Raw genomic sequence first — 17,681 nt, forward strand, 5'->3', positions numbered from 1 at the left:
GACTCCTGACTTTAGTGGAAAGGGTGAAAATCAAGATATTTCATATCACCTATAATGTCTATGCATATGCAATCCAGCTACAGGGAGCAGTTTATATATTTGTAACTAAGAGAATCAAAGAGAAGAACAGGCCCTGTGAGTTTCTTTACATGGTTTTTGTATGTGGTACTTCCAAGTCTTTGGGAGTTTGAACTACTTCCCCTCCCCACTGTCTGAATTTCAAATAATCTTAAAAGTTGATAGCCTCATTTGAAGCGCTATGCTCTTGGTTTGTTTTGATTTGTAAATCACTCTGAGACATCCATACAAGCTGCCTTATTATAAGAATGAAAGCAACCGGATTTCCATTTTTAAGTGGTATTTCTACTTCTCTGAATGAGAAGAGTTCAGAGCTCACTGAAGCACATGCGTTTATAATTGTATTTATTTTGAAGGGTATCCATTTCACACTACACTACAGTCTATTATTATGAGAAATTCAAAGGAGTACTGCTAGAATATTTTAACATGTGAATTAGCATACATCACTTATTTTTTTCCTAGCAAGAAGTATTCAGGCACTGTGATAAAAATGTCAGATACACCTTTTCTTTACCTATGATATGAACAGTTACTAGCTTCCCTCATTTTTATTTACTTTTCTTTCTTTCTATGGCCTGCTTGCTTTCAGTTGGGTCATTTCTTTTCCCTGTTCTTGTTGTTGTTTGATCTATTGAGAAACTAAAATATCACCGTGAAATCTTTTAAGCCAAAGAACAAGACGCCTAAAGCAAATGGTGTGAATAAGACCAAATAATCATTTCTATAACTTTTCCATTGAATGGGAAAACACTAACAGTTTGAGAAAAATGATGTAATAAACAAAACCATAAAAATAGTAGCTTGGTGAACGTGGTTCAGCTGACTTTGGAATTCAGGATTTAACTTTTTATTTCCAGTGTTAACAGTGAGTGAACCATGATAGGAACACCTTTTTTTTTTCTTCCAAAATTCCCTCCAAATTATGACTATTAGGTTCCTTTCATTATATATAGTCAATTGGATCCACAATAATCACAAAACTCTACTGTCCACATAAAAACTTTATAAAATTTTATCAAATACTCTGCCTCAGCTTTTCTTTATTTAGGGTGATATAATAAAATCTTTTGCACAGAGAATATGTGAGTATATTCAAAGGACTACTTTGCAAACAGTCACTTGAGCTTTTATTATCCCACAGCTTAGTTCATCCTCATGGTCTGCCACCAAATTCTAGCACAGATTCCAAGAGGAGGAACAGAAAACATGTGTATGACTGTGTAAAAGTGGAAGCTCTTAGGCTAGTAGACTGGCTTGTCAGAAAGGGGAGACTCTGGAGCTTGTTCACTAGACATGACCTCTTCCTTTATTGAGGTAGCTTTCTGCTCAGCTTTTCAAGATGATGAGGAAATGAGCCTATAAGGTCATCCATTTCCCTTTTAGTTGCTGAGAAGGCAAAATCATCAATTATCTTCTGTGCTCCTAAAGTCATATGCCTTTGGAGAGACTCTCTTGCCATGGAATTGTTTTCTAAGTAACAGAAATCATCAAGTTTCATCACCTCCTTTGCAACTGTTTGAGATGCTAGGTGCTTTTAGAGTTGATCAAAATGGGATTGTGACATAAAAATATATTCTAATTTTTAAATCAAACCAAATTTCAAGATTTTAAGAATTCACAGCAATATTATAGGTCTCTTGATTGGCATATATACTGGAAATTCTGCTGGAAGTATGCACTTTGTAAGCAAATAAATACAAAAGAAGATACTTTCCATGAGTATGATAGGGACAGAGTTAAAGGGACAAATTAGGTAATTAAATAGTTAATCCCACTAGGGGATTGTAAGTAAAGAAGAAAGTATGGGAGACACCTGTAAATTAATGATCATTCAAGAAAGCAGGTTTGCTTAACCACAAAACCAAGCAGGCCTGCTTAGCAACAAAACCCATGCAGCAGAAGCATGAGACATGCCCCAAAACAATAAAACAATGGTGGCATGAGACCCACATCCTGCCCAGTGAGCTCAGTAAGTTAATAACCCCTAGCACATGCTCTCTACACACTTAAAAAACAATAATTTATGGAAAGGTAACATTTTAAAGTGAAAGACCCTCATTGTATGGAGACTTAAAAAAATTTTTCCATAGTGCCATGACAGTCCTAGCTTGACCTGTAGGGACAAGAAAACGCCCCTGTCCAACCTGGAGGAGAAGCTGATGATGAAAGTGTGACGTCTACTCAAGAATGAAGAAGGAAGTGGTCTTTTCCTCCTCCCTACTTTTCCTTTGATTATAAAACTGTAGCCAACTAAGTTCTTGGGGCACAGCACCTTCTCGCCTGCCCACTTGTAAGCCTCATAAGTGTCCTATTCTAATAAATCACTTCTTATCTATCACTTTGCCTCTCTCTGAATTCTTTCTGCACTAAGACATAAAGGGCTGGAGCTCTTCAGAGACCAGCTCTTCAGAGACCCCCCAAAACAACATCTATCAGTTTCAAATAGGACTGATAATGTAAGAAGTACTCATTAGATCTCACAAAATTCTCGCTAAACTAATTGTTATTAATTAATTCTTACCATGTCTACATTAAAAAACAAAAGGAGTATCTGAGGTGGTTTTGCAATTTATCATCCTCTTTTTATTTTGTTAATTGTTTCCTTTATCTGGTTTTAGAATTAGTATTAGCAGATACCTACTAATGTACACAGAAATATTCATAACTGCTTGTTCAGATGCTGAATCTTATATCTCAGCTAAATAATTCCTTCTTGTTTGAAAAATCAGATAATGAAAACCTGCATTTCTTAATATTTAAAAAGACCTAATTTCTATTATTGGTTTTCAGGGCCTCAGATGAAGCTTGGAATCATCTAAAGTAATTAACAACCTAGAATTATAAATATGGTATATGCACTCAATAGTCTTAATATGGGCTAATTATTTTAAAAGGGGGACCCATTCCATTTACAGAAGTAAAACAAGAAGAAAATCCTCCTGGTTCATCAATGTAAAAATGATTGGGCAGAAAAAAAATCAGCATTTTCACAGTAAACATTTTTAATTCTTACCAATGGCTAATCATCAGTAGGATTTAGTGGAGAAAATAGCACTAGCAAACCTGGTAGTAAAGAGCAATTGAATTAAAAAAAAAAGAACAGAAAATGCATTTCTAGGAAAGAACTTTGTAGATGGTAATCCTGAAATTGAAACTGTACCTCTCCTTCATTTTATACATCCAGTAAGTTACCATGTACAATTCTGTTCTCCTTTTCAAATATTTCCTACTATTTTTATTACTCTATTTCCTTTTCAAACATATCCACTCTATTTTTTCTTTTCTAATTGCCACCAATGATCTAGTTCATGTCCTTATATTATAATACATACAGTATCTCATAATCCCTACACAATTAAAAAATCATCTCCATAGGCAGTGCCAAGGAAGAGCATGATTTGTTCTCTATTTTTATGATTAAATACTTAAGAGAAGTACAAAATTCAGAACACATCCTATACAAGAAGAATAGAAAAATGTATGGGTAGAGATATGAGTGAGTGGACACTATAATTAAAGCTAATATTATGCAAGGTCAACATTTAAAAATTCAGCTGTATTTCTATTTACTAATGAGCAATTGAAAATCAAAATTTAAAAACATATATTTAGATGTGAATCTAAAAACACATTTGTGAAATATGTATGCTAAAACTAGAAAATAGTAATGAAGGAAATCAAAGAACATCCAAATAAATTCAAAGATATACTATGTACGTGGATTAGACCACTCAGTATAGTTAAGATGCCAATGCTTTTCAAAGTGATTTATACCATTAAGACAATTCAGATCAAAATCTCAGCAGGATGTTTTGTAGATGCTGAAAAGCTGAGTCTAAAAATTACATTAAAGACCATAGAAACTAGCATAGTCAAAAATTACAAAAAAGTAAAACTTAGAGGGCCCACCCTAATTGATTTCAGGACTCACCATAAAACTAAAGTAATTGAGACAGTAGATATTGACAAAAATATGCATCTATCAGTGAATGGAGTCCCAAAATAAACCTACATTTAAGGGTCATTTGATTTTTGAGAAAAGTGTAAAGACAAATAATTGGAGAATGGAAATCTTTTCAAAGAATAGTGCTGGAACAACTGTACATCTATATTTAAACAAATTAATCTCAACCTATACCTCACACCATATACACATATTAACTTAAAATGGTTCATAGGTCTAAATATAAATCCTAAAATTATAAAAGTTCTGGAACAAAACCTGAGAGAACATTTTTATGATTTTGGGTTAGGAAAAAAAAAACTAAGTATAATGCCAAAGCACAAAGAACTTGATACATTGAAGTTCATTGAAATAATATTTTTGCTAAGCAAAAGACACTGTTGAGAGAATGAAAAGACTAGCCACAGATTAGGAAAAACGCTGACGAAGTGTGTATCTAACAAAAGATTGGTCCAGAGTGTATAAAGAACTATCAATTCCAAATAATAAGAAAACAAACAACCCAGTTTTAAAAATGAAAAAAAAATGTTTGGAAAAAAAAATACTTCACCAAAGATGTATATATGCACATGAAAAGATGCTCAGCATCATTAATCATTAGGGAGATGCAAAGGAAACCATAATGCAATAACACTGCATTTCCATTAGAATGGCTAAAATTAAAAAAATAAAAACCTAAACAATTTCAAATATGGTGAGGATGCTGACCAAGTAGAATTTATATACACTGCTAGTGAAAACAAAAAATGGTATACTCACTTTGGAAAATCGTTTGGCAATATCTTATGAAGTTAAACATATACTTACTATAAGACCCATTAATACCATTCTTAGTTATTCTTTTTTTTTTTTTTTTTTTTGCGGTACGCGGCCTCTCACTGTTGTGGCCTCTCCCGTTGCGGAGCACAGGCTCCGGACGCGCAGGCTCAGCGGCCATGGCTCACGGGCCTAGCCACTCCACAGCATGTGGGATCATCCCGGACCGGGGCACGAACCCGTGTGCCCTGCATCGGCAGGCGGACTCTCAACCACTGCGCCACCAGGGAAGCCCCCATTCTTAGTTATTTACCCAAGAAAAATAAAAACTTATGATCACAGAGAAGCCTGTCAGAATATTTATAGTAGCTTTGTTCATTATCACCAAAAACTGGAAATAACTTGACTGTCCTCTACTGTGAGAATGAATTAAAAAAAAAAAATACTGTGGTAACTGTGGTATAGCCATACTGTGAAATACTACTCAGAAATAAAAAGTAATGAGCAACTGATGTACACAGCAAAGGGAGATGATGAATCTCCCTTTTAGCAAACTTAGAATCAAATATTATTAAACTAAAAGGGAGTCTTCTATTTGCAATTATTTTTGCTGCTTTTGCTCAAATTAAGTAATTTACATTATTTACAAAGAAATGTGTTTCTGTCTTCATTGATCCTAAAACATTTTGTAGTTTGATGAGTCCAGTTGGGTTTGACCTTAAAATATTTTGTTTTTTTAACAACTTAATTATATCTTCCTAAAAATGTTCATTAGTGTGTTACACAGTATTTCAAATATAGTAACCATGTATTGAAATTTCATACACATCTTAAAAATCAGTCATCATACCTTTTAATAATATGGAAAAACAATATTTTTAAGCCTATCCTTATTTAATTGCTGCAAAGATAATAAATAGTGGTAATTCTAAGCAAGCAATGTTAATTTTAGATATTATGATGTTAATTCCATAATAATTCCCTTTTCTAATGTTGATTTCATTATTTTGCAGTTTTAGAATCATCTTTTAAAATATATCTGAAAGACATATCACATCAGATCAAAATATACTATTTTTTATCTTTAATTTTGTGTTAATTATATCAGAATACATTACTATAATCTCAAATAGCAAAATGATTTTTTTAAAACAATTCCTTTGGAGAGCCATCTGCCTTTTGCGTAAAAAAGATCTTCATACACATTCTTTTCATGCTATTTTTACTATTTATGAATTAATCTATTGTTAATATATTACTCTTAATTTTATTAATAACAACAGTAACAACGTTTGTGATTTGAGGTCTTGATGTAAGAATCTTGGTTTCTAAGATACATAAATAAATGGTTAAAATACCAGTTGCGACTTTTTTATGACTGCTCTTAGCCACAGCTGGTGCTCTACCAGTTTGTACAAGCAGTGACATTTGGAAAGTCAAATATGTTGTCCACAAAATAAGTCATAACTTTTTGCTGGCATTTAGTGACCTTTCTCAATATTTTAAAAAAAACATTTTAATACTTTTCATTTTGTGGAAACAATATATGTGAGCAGTAAAGCATCATATTGACACATGATATTCTCATGCGATTGTAATGAAAATGTGCTTAACTGCAGTTCATCGTTCAACTGATTTTTCACATCTTTTGCCATTGCATCAGTCTTTCTTGAAACACAGGTATTTCTTAAAGGAGTAAGAGAAAATATATTATTTGGATTTCTTTCTTTCATTCTCATGACCTTTCATAGCTGACAAGTTTAATTTTTTTTTTAAATAGTATATAGCTTAGCATATTCTGTGGTCATTTGTGTTATACTTAAAGAAACAACAGACTCTTTTTTCTTCCTTAATGTTAAGGTTATTTTTCTTTTAACATTAAAATGATAGTATAGAGTCTTTAAAACTTTTGTCTAAATCTTGGAAGTATATTTTGCCAATCTTACCAGCATATTTCATTGTAAAATATTCTATTTAACATTTCATTGTTTCATTAGAATAAAAATAATGTTGGCAGATTAGGTAGGTTGATAACTTTTATTTATGGCATATATTTGAAACCCAATCTGAAATATACAACTGAGTATTGCTGAAATATATTATCTGTAGTTAATATGCTGGACCAAGTACTAAATCTATAAGAAATAAATATTTTCAAATGTTAATATAGAGTCATGTAAGTCAGGTGACTAATCACTCCTCAATTTACTTATTATATTTATTTGTAGAAAATCCAATGTCATTAAAGTAAGGCAAAAGTATTTTTGTGTGGAGTTACATTTTAAAAGATAGGTTTTAAATGATTTTTTTGTTGTTGTTTCAGAGATTTCAGTTTATTGTAATGTGTAAGTAGGATTGAGAATCAGTAAGCATATAGACACAGGACACAAAAAACACATTATGATTCTTGCTGAACCATTTGAGAATTAGGTGCAAGTGGCTGATGTTATGCTATTTAATCCCTGAATTCTTCATATATCTTCCACGAAGATGGACATTTGCTTATGTAACCATGGCACAATTTCACAAAATTTGATATTGACAGAATACTATCATGCACCATATATGGTGTGTGTTCAAATTTTCTCAGTTGTTTGCAATAGCTGGGTTTTTTTCCCTTAGTCCATGATCATTCATGAAACATTTAATTGTCACACCTCTTTACTCCTTTAATCTGGGGTGATCCCTTCATATTTCATAGTCTTTTGCATTGGCATTTTCTTTTTTTTTTAGATTCCATATATATGTGTTAGCATACGGTATTTGTTTTTCTCTTTCTGACTTACTTCACTCTGTATGACAGACTCTAGGTCCATCCACCTCACTACAAATAACTCAAGTTTGTATCTTATTATGGCTGAGTAATATTCTATTGTATATATGTGCCACATCTTTATCCATTCATCTGTTGATGGACACTTAGGTTGCTTCCATGTCCTGGCTATTGTAAATAGAGCTGCAATGAACATTTTGGTACATGACACTTTTTGAATTATGGTTTTCTCAGGGTATATGCCCAGTAGTGGGATTGCTGGGTCATATGGTAGTTCTATTTGTAGTTTTTGAAGGAACCTCCGTACTGTTCTCCATAATGGCTGTATCAATTTACATTCGCACCAACAGTGCAAGAGGGTTCCCTTTCCTCCACACCCTCTCCAGCATTTACTGTTTGTAGATTTTTTGATGTTGGCCATTCTGACTGGTGTGAGATGATATCTCATTGTAGTTTTGATTTGCATTTCTCTAATGATTAATGATGTTGAGCATTCTTTCATGTGTTTGCTGGCAATCTGTATATCTTCTTTGGAGAAATGTCTATTTAGGTCTTCTGCCCATATTTGGATTGGGTTATTTGTTTTTTTGATATTGAGTTACATGAGCTGCTTGTAAATTTTAGAGATTAATCCTTTGTCAGTTGCTTCATTTGCAAATATTTTCTCCCATTCTGAGGGTTGTCTTTTGGTCTTGTTTATGGTTTCCTTTGCTGTGCAAAAGCTTTTAAGTTTCATTAGGTCCCATTTGTTTATTTTTGTTTTTATTTCCATTTCTCTAGGAGGTGGGTCAAAAAGGATCTTGCTGTGATTTATGTCATAGAGTGTTCTGCCTATGTTTTCCTCTAAGAGTTTTATAGTGTCTGGCCTTACATTTAGGTCTTTAATCCATTTTGAGTTTATTTTTGTGTATGGTGTTAGGGAGTGTTCTAATTTCATTCTTTTCCATGTAGCTGTCCAGTTTTCCCAGCACCACTTATTGAAGAGGCTGTCTTTTCTCCACTGTATATTCTTGCCTCCTTTATCAAAGATAAGGTGATTTTTAAAGTACATCATTATCCACCAAAGCATTTGAAAGTTGTATGGGACATGAAACCATCATTTCTTGTTTGAAGTTGTCCTATCCATAGCTGAATGTCTTGTATCTTTTGCACTTATCCACAAATGCTAGCACCATCATTCTATCATTGAAACAAAAAAGGCTCTCAAATTTGGATAATGTCCACTTGGAGTTATAGTGTCTAGATGAGATTTTACTACAATAGACCATTGGCCTCTTAACCTATCCTGTCTGCTTCCTAGAGCATCATATTGGTCATGTCACTAGTCTACTTCAAATTTACAAAAGTTAGCCTCCAGATTCCTTAGTCTGGCATTCAGTACTCTCCACCATCTGGCCCAAAACCCAGTTTAATTTATCTGTGCCACGAGACTTTATCTTAATTCTTCAGTTAGTGAAAACCTTTTATTACTCATTTTGAACTGTTTTCCTTTTTTCTCTACATAGCATTTATGCTATTCTATGCTCTACTTCTGGTTATCTGTATCTCTACTTTGATTTGCACATTATGTGGACTTGGTACAGATGAATTATTCATCCAAATTGGGTTTGTCCAGAATTTTTAATCATTGGAAATACATTCTTAACATACACAAAATTATTATTCTATGCCAAAAATATTATTCACATAACTAAATCCACAAATAAAATAATATTAAGGTGTTAAGAAAACATTCTTGCATTAAAATCTTTAGGGAACACAGTTTGCCCCAAAGCTCAAATAACAGTATGCAAATATAAAAATCTTTTTCAGATATTCAATTGCATCTGACTTAATAGTTTTGCTTGGTTTTCAAATCATTTTTAATTAGAATCTCATTCTCTCTGGACCCCTAGAATTTCCACTGTGTTTCTCCTGGCACAAAAGTGACAAGAAAGGGATTTAGGGCCAATAAAAAAAAAAAAAAGCTTTCAGATTCAGGCTGAGCCTGTACGTGTGCAGTTGAATCAAAATGAATCTGCATGAATCTGCATGAATCAAAATGACTTATGAATCATTTTGAAGCCAATTTGCTACAAAGAGTCTGCATGATTCTCCTAATGACAGAGAAGCTAGAACTGATAGTCTCCCCTGTTGAAGTCTCAATGTGCATAAATCACTTGTAAATTGGGTCTACAAAACCATTCAGTACAGGGTGATTGACCATGGAAATGTAGACTCAGTCAAAGATACTTGTTCAACTCTTTCTGGGCCAGAGGATTCAATATGAAAGGAAAATTCGTCATCCATATTATATATGGGAACTTTGTATTATCTTCACAGTTCTCTTGTAAATCTAAAATTGTTCTAAAATTTTTTTAAAAATGTAAAGGACTCTGTAATACCACCCAACAACCTCTGTAATGGTTAAAATCAGTGCAATTGCCATTTGACAGGAAAAAAGACAGAGACTCAAAATACATTGGAAGAACTTACCAAAGTTCACATAGCTAGAATATGCTGGTGATCTTAAACACAGAAGTCACTCTGAGGCGTGATTGCTTCCCATTGTGCATCTTGACTGCAAATTTGTAGAAGCTGAATCCAGGAAATGACAGTCTGACCACCCATTGCAGACAGCAAATACAAAATGCCATGATTCCAATTATCAATATGGTTTAATCATCCTTCCTTACTACTAGTTTTCAGGGTTAATTAAAACGATTGTAACTTTCTATACTACTCTTGCTTTCTTGATCAGAAATTGATTTTTTCTATTTGAAGTAGTTCCACTACAGTTAATTCATTTTATAAAAAAACAAGGGCAATCAAATCTACTTAAGAGCATTTTGAGAAGAATAGTGAAAGATATGAAGATCATCCTAAATTTAAGGTTCATTTCTTAGACTCTAGACCTAATATACCCGATCTCCTTACATGAATAGAAAAGTTACTCATCACAATATTCACCTAGGTAGACTGTGTTTTGGGAAAAGATTATACACACTTTGATCTGTGTTTTTTCTTTTCTTCAACTCAAATTATATTCAATGTGAAGGAGAAAAATTCATCAAAATAGTAATACTTATGCTAACTTAAAATCATAAGCAATAATACACCAATCATAAAGAAAATCTATACTTATAATTTATACAAAAAATAATATTGTGGCTCATGAAAATCAAAACCTACAGAAAACCTAAATATTGAAAATCCCTTGCTCACTTTATAAAATCTTTATCCCATGACATAAAGTATCTGTTGCATGCAGAACATTCTCACAGATGTTTAGTATATAAAAGAGTATACCAATTAATTTTAAACATTTTATGGAGTGAGACAAACATTCAAAAATTTGAAAACATTTAGTTTAGCTATTTTTTATCACTTTAAAGATACACTGAACTGTAAGAAAATGCAACATATACAACTAAAAACTACTTCTTGAGATGTATTTTTTCAATTTTAAACTTTTTGGATGTAATTAGATTTATGTCTTCAAAATATATTCAGAAAAATCAAATTTTCTTATAGAGTTATTATTTCCAACAAACATTTATACTACTATACCCTGAAAGTGTAAGAGTGAAAATTCATGACTCTATCACACAAGACATGGTGATTTTGTCTATTTTCCTCTCAGCATGGATTACCCCAAATGAGGCAGATTCTCTTCTCTCTGATCTAAGGATAAACGTTATCTAGCTCTTTTATGACTAAACTGTTATGTTGGAAAATATGTTAGAATCACAGTAGTAGCGTCCAATATAAACAGAACTTCAACACACTCTTCTGGTTCATAATTTATGTCCAGAACATATTTAAAATGGCCCTAAATCCGTTGTAAATCAAACTAATTTACAATTGCCCCTCGTTTGTTTTTGCTTGTTTGCTTTTTTTGGAGAAGTTCGCTCATGTGTCAAAGAAGGAGAGACATTCAGATACTTGGAAACATATGGATTTGGACAGTCTACCAAAGCTTCTTTGAAAGGATTTGACCAGTTTCCCTTTTCTAAAATTAAAACTCATTGCCTAGAATAAATCTCATTACTCAGGGAAAAATGCCTCCCTGATCCAATATGCTATCATCACAATTTCCCTAGTATTTGTCTCCCACAAATTTTCCAACCCAGAATTGTGTGAAAACCATGCAGAGAAGTATTTTTTTTTCTTTGAAGTTTGAACACTTAAAAACAACAATAACAGGGACTTCCCTGGTGGTCCAGTAATTAAGACTGTATTTCCAATGCAGGAGGTGCAGTTTCAATCCCTGGTCAGGGAACTAAGATCCCATATGCCGGGTGGCATGGTCAAAAAAAAAAAAATGTGCTTCTAATACATACACAAACATTCACATGAAAGTTTAGGACAAGAGACTTATCTGTTAAAATCTGCCATTGCAGTCATGTTGGATGTTTTCTGGTTTGGAAAAGTCTGGACAGGAAGAGAGAGACAGAGAGAGTTCCAGTTGGAACACATTATCCTTGAAACATGCACATGAGAAATGCTTGGAAAGCAGTTGAAAATATTTCTTCAAGATATTACCTGGAATGCCCTCCATATTTTCTTCCCTTACCATAATTCCTGGGAAACTTCTACACCTCACTTAAGACCCTGTTGGAAAGTTTGTGTTTGTAAGATTTTTCATGACCTCTGAAATGAGAATGACTCATTCTATTCACTGTTTCTCTACTTTAGTATTTAGCACATTAATTACAGTTATGTGTTTAATTATCTGTCTGCTGTTAGGCCTTTTTAGGGAAAGCTATATCTTATTTGCCTAAAACATAGGAATATTTTCAACACATTTGGTAAATAAATGGATTTATTAATTAATTAAAAATTTAACAGGGCTCCCTGCTAACTCACTATAGCATATTTGTTTCTGCAAGAATTCTCCACCTGAACTGGGTACAAGTAATTCTAACTGTCCTTATCTGAAAATAAGGACTTGATTTCCTCAACATCAATTTTTATATCAGTGGTAGAGAAATTGCAGAGTAATTCATATAACAACTCAGCTATAGTGCATATAACCTCAAATTTTCCTCTCAGTATCTATCAAGGCTAATGTGACACAGCAATGGGCAGGAGAGGATGCTTTCTTATATGTATATGAGCTGTTATTTCTAAACTTATTTTTGCTGACGTCAGTATAATCCCCCATTTAATTGATCCAGATTCATGTATGTTTGACACTTACTTAGTGCCTATTATATGCTAGGCTCTGTGTTACTTGCCCCTGATCCCTACTTGGTGATTCCTAGGGGACAAGTTAAGAAATTAAAAATCTCACTATGTATTAACAGTAGCAAACATTGAAAAAATTCTAGAATACACTGATAATAAATATTATCCTATAGCTAGAAACATGAACATTAGTATACTTTATGAATTACATTTAGCCTTAATATTATTGATTTTGAAATTTAATTCATATTGTAAAATACGCTCATACTGACATTGGTCTTCTGTTTTTATTTTTTTCCACTTACAGTAAGATAAACAGAAAAAAAGTACAGAAAAGGAACCCATTGTCTTTGAGAAAATCTCTCTTTGCTCTTAAACATGATCTAATTAGAATCAATATTTAATAAATGAGAAACTGAAAAATATAAATGTGACTGAAGTCCATCTCATATGTTGTCTATACTTGGAAAACATCAGGCATGTTTAAAGTTAGATTTGCTTGAATAATATGCAATCTAATAATACAGGTGTGTTACCCCAAAGGAAGTTAACTGAATGAACATAGAGAATTTAACAGATGTTTTTTTTTTTGTAAATATTTTTTTGGAGTGGATGGTTTTTCCAATGTTTTTATTATTTCACCTTGATTTGATTAGACTGAGACACTGAAGGGTTCACGTGACCCCCAAGCCCAGAAGTAGGCACCAGGGTGGAGACAGAGACAACTCCAGGAAAACGCCTATGGATTTGTCTTAAGAAGAAGGCAATAGAAATCCTAACATTTAGAGAGCCTGGCACCTTCATGTGGTTTTCTTATGGCTCAGATAAAGCATTTGGAAAGTTTTATAGACTCCTCATCCTCTCCCAAGAAACTATGAATTATTTTGAGGCACCTTGTGACAGGTTAAAGGATCATCAATGGTGACAGGATGGTTTTCTAGAGCCTTTTGTGGACTCAACTTGTTCCAAGAGAGAAAATGAAATATATATTTAACTGGGATTCTTTAGATTCCAATTTTAAACACAATCCAACCTCTTTACAGCAAAGCAAGATGGACATCATTCACTTCCCACAGTTCAAAATCACCTATTTGGTAGAGGGCAGAGGCGGCATTTAACATCCTACAATGCACAGGCCCCCATTCCCCACCACATACATAAACACATACACAACAAAGAAATATCTGGTTCAAAATGTCAAAAGTGCAAAACTGAGAAGCCTGCCACATAGGAACAGTAACTGGAGTGATTGTGGATTTCCCATGCAAAACTATGGAGGCCTGAAAGAAATGATACAATATTTGTAAACTGCTGAAAAAAAAGGAAATTTCGATGCAAAATTCTACATCCAGTGTAATTAAATTTCATGAATGAAATGACATAAAGACATTCTCTGAAAAAAAGAACACTAAGGGAATTGCTCTTCCAGCAGATCTGCCCTAAGTTGATAAGAAAGTTTTGCATACAAAATGGAAATGGCTCCAGAAAGAAACCTGGAAATTAAGAACAAAGGAAAAATAACCCAAATGATGTATATCTGGGTAAATATAATGGATTATTCTTCTCTTGAGTTCTTCAAAATATGTTTGGGTGCTAAAACCATAACTTATAATATTGTCTGTTTATAGATGTAATATGTAAGAAACTATAATGTAATCAGAGAGGGTAAAGTGACCTGTATAGTGGTTCAGGTTGTACATTATACTTAAAGAGGTAAATATTGACTCTAATTCGAGTGTAAAAAGTTGTGTTTACAATTTAATCCATAGAGATACCATTAAAAATATACAAAGAGATGTAGTCAAAAGCAAAATAGTTAAATTTAAATGGAATGCTCAAAATTGTTCAAATAACTCGAAAGGAGGAAGAGAAGGGGAAAAAAAGGAACAAAAATAAAAGGAAACAAAGAGGAAACAAATAATAAAATTATAAAACCAAATTAAATCTTATCAATAAATATATTAAATATAAATTATTTAAACATACCAGTTAAAAAACAACAGATAAGAAAATGATCTTCTGCTATGTGCTTGCATCCATTGAGTGCAGGTTGTGTAATCTACGAGCAGATCAGCTGGCTGTAAGATATAAGTTCAAAGAACATAAGGAAATGTACTTATAGAAAATGAAGCCATCAGTTCTGACTTAATTGGACAGAATTTTAATAAGGGTTTATCACCAAAACCATCTCAGAATTCTATCTAAATCTTGAGATGGCAAAAATATTTTTAAATCTCTTCATATTATTAAGAGATATTGATTGAGTGGTTATTATGCCTATGGTAATATAACACTAGTCTAGTTATATATATTATGTAATAGAGGTTTATGTTTGTGAATGACATGTAGTCTATAGTACATTGAAGTCTACATTAAGCTGTGTGGTTCATTTAATAGAACTGGTGCGTATTATTTTAAAATCAATATCAAAGTTCATTTATTGAATATAAACTCCTTAGTTAGAAATATAACCATGTTCATTTTCAGAGAAAACACTATGCTTTTCATGGCAATTCACATAATGACTTAGTTTCCAGGAAGGTTTTTGATGAAAAGTAATGCCTATACAAAAATGTTCCTAGCAGAAATATTTCCCCCTCAGCTAATTTGAATCAAAGTACTGCTATAAATATTTCACAGTTATTAGAGAAAGGTGTACTGAGAAAATCAAAACAAAAATAGAGTCTCTGCTTCAAAAGATTGCATTATTCTCTAGTGGTTTTGAGTTGGCACTAATACTGGGACAGAAGGAAAGACCCAAAATAGCAACAACAGGCTCTTCGGGCTCCCTGCATCAATTTTCTCACAAATACCAAACAAATGTGTGTATGTGTTTGTGTATGCATGTGTGTAATATTGTCAGGGGGACACAGGATAAAATAATTTCACGGAAATATTTGTGTGAGCCCATTAAAAAAAAATATATATATATATATATATCTTCCTCTCTCTATATATCTTTCTCTCTCTCCCTCTCTCTCTCTCTCTCTCTCTCTCTCTCTCTCTATATATATATATATATATATATATATATATCAACTTCACGTAATGAAATCAGAGAAAGATAATTTTAATTTTGGTTAACTATTTAAGGAAGTCACTTATTTAAGGAATTTCAATGTACTTAGAAAATTTTCTCTCTCTTCTTTTTATTACTATATATTCATAGAGCAATAAGTCTCACAAAAATAGATCATTGAAAGTTAGAAATCAGAGTGAGGTTATGGCTCCCTGTATTTGGTTTAGGAATCTGGAAAAATCAGTAATTGAAGGAACAGATGTTTGAATCTTTTCAAATGTACTTAGCAAAGATTTATTCCTCAACCTCATCCCCTTCTCCACCTTCACCTCTCATGCTGTCCGTATCACACACAAGTATCCACAGGAGCACTGTGGATTGTTGTTTCCTGAATTGTGGGCAATATGATGGTATAACATTTCAATGGTTGTCGGTAATCTAAATGTGTTCTCCTTGTTTTCTGGTTGTCCCTGACGATGCTAGGAGTGGAGTAAGTTGTGAAGAGTAAATGAGATATAAGTGAAAGTGTGTCCTTTTAGACAACTTGTACACTAAGAAACTGTGAAAAAATGTCAACCAGTGCCTTGCATTTTGTGATCAATTTATAGAAATTATTGATTTAACACTTTAAAGAAGTTCTATTTTTGCCTTTCTACACTACTTAAATCCCTGTCCAAGAATGTAGAATTCTTTTCTAGGAAAACAGAGGGTTCTGTTGCAGTTCTCGATCAGACCTAGATGTGAATTGGATTAAAAAAAAGAGATGTAGAAAATTTTCTAAGCCATTAGTAGGACAGAAAGTCTCTTTCACGATTAGTTCACTTTGCAGGAGGCCAACTTCTGGATGCCAAATAATAAATGGGGTCCCCGAGGAAGAGCCTCCTGAATGATTAGATTAACGTAGATCGGTTCTTATGAGAAATAGGTTCTAAGGCAGTTCTGCACTGAGACCCTGCAGTAATATTGAGCCCTTTTTATCTTAAGAAGCTTGTGATTGCTGTGTTCATCCAAAGAATATCACTTCATCTTATGCAATTCTACTTTCTTTATGGAAACGTTGGCAATAAAAAGGAAAAAGTAATAGAAATTAATGGAGAAAATAGTAGTTCAGACTGAGGGATAATAATGTGAAATGCATTTCACCTTTACCATGTAGAGAGAAATAAAATGTTATCAAGTTTATGGAAAGTACCATCAAATTAATAGAATTTTAAGTACGCACTTTATGAAAGAAGACCATATTGATACTGTTTCCTGGCTGATGTTTAAATTTTTCATCTCAATATGTTTCCTGGGGTCATATTTGAGTTCTTATCTTAGTTGTAGCTTGCAAGGGTTATTGTGTCCAAGCTTGTACTGCTCTCTACATAAAGCTAATAAGTTGAGAGACAAGGTGTTGGGACAAAGAATAGTGACTTTATTCGGAAAGCCAGCACACCAAAAAGGTGGTGGATTAACATCCTAAAGAACCACCTTTTGTATATGTATTATGTATACTTCAAGCTATAAGCCACAATCCTATTTATGATTAATGTACCTATGTGCAGTTAGCAAGACTGGGCAGGAAGCCATTAGCTATAGAGAACAAGTCTAGAGCTTAAAGAAATAGATACAATATGAAGTCAGGTTAGTTCTTCCCTATAACACTAGAATTTTTATTTCTCTTCTATGATGATATACCATCATTAGTGTGTAGGAATGTGTGTGTAGGAATGCAAGAGATTTCGGTGCATTAATTTTGTATCCTGTTACTTTACCTAATTCATTGATTAGCTCTAGTAGTTTTCAGGTAATATCTTTAGGATACTATACGTAAAATATCATGCTATCTGCAGTGACAGCTTTACTTCTTCTTTTCCAATTTTGATTCTTTTTATTTCTTTTTCTTCTCTGACTGCTGTGGCTAAAACTTCCACAAC

The sequence above is a fragment of the Grampus griseus genome (genome assembly GCF_964374135.1).
Source record: "Grampus griseus genome assembly, chromosome: 7".
Lineage (NCBI taxonomy): Eukaryota > Metazoa > Chordata > Mammalia > Artiodactyla > Delphinidae > Grampus > Grampus griseus.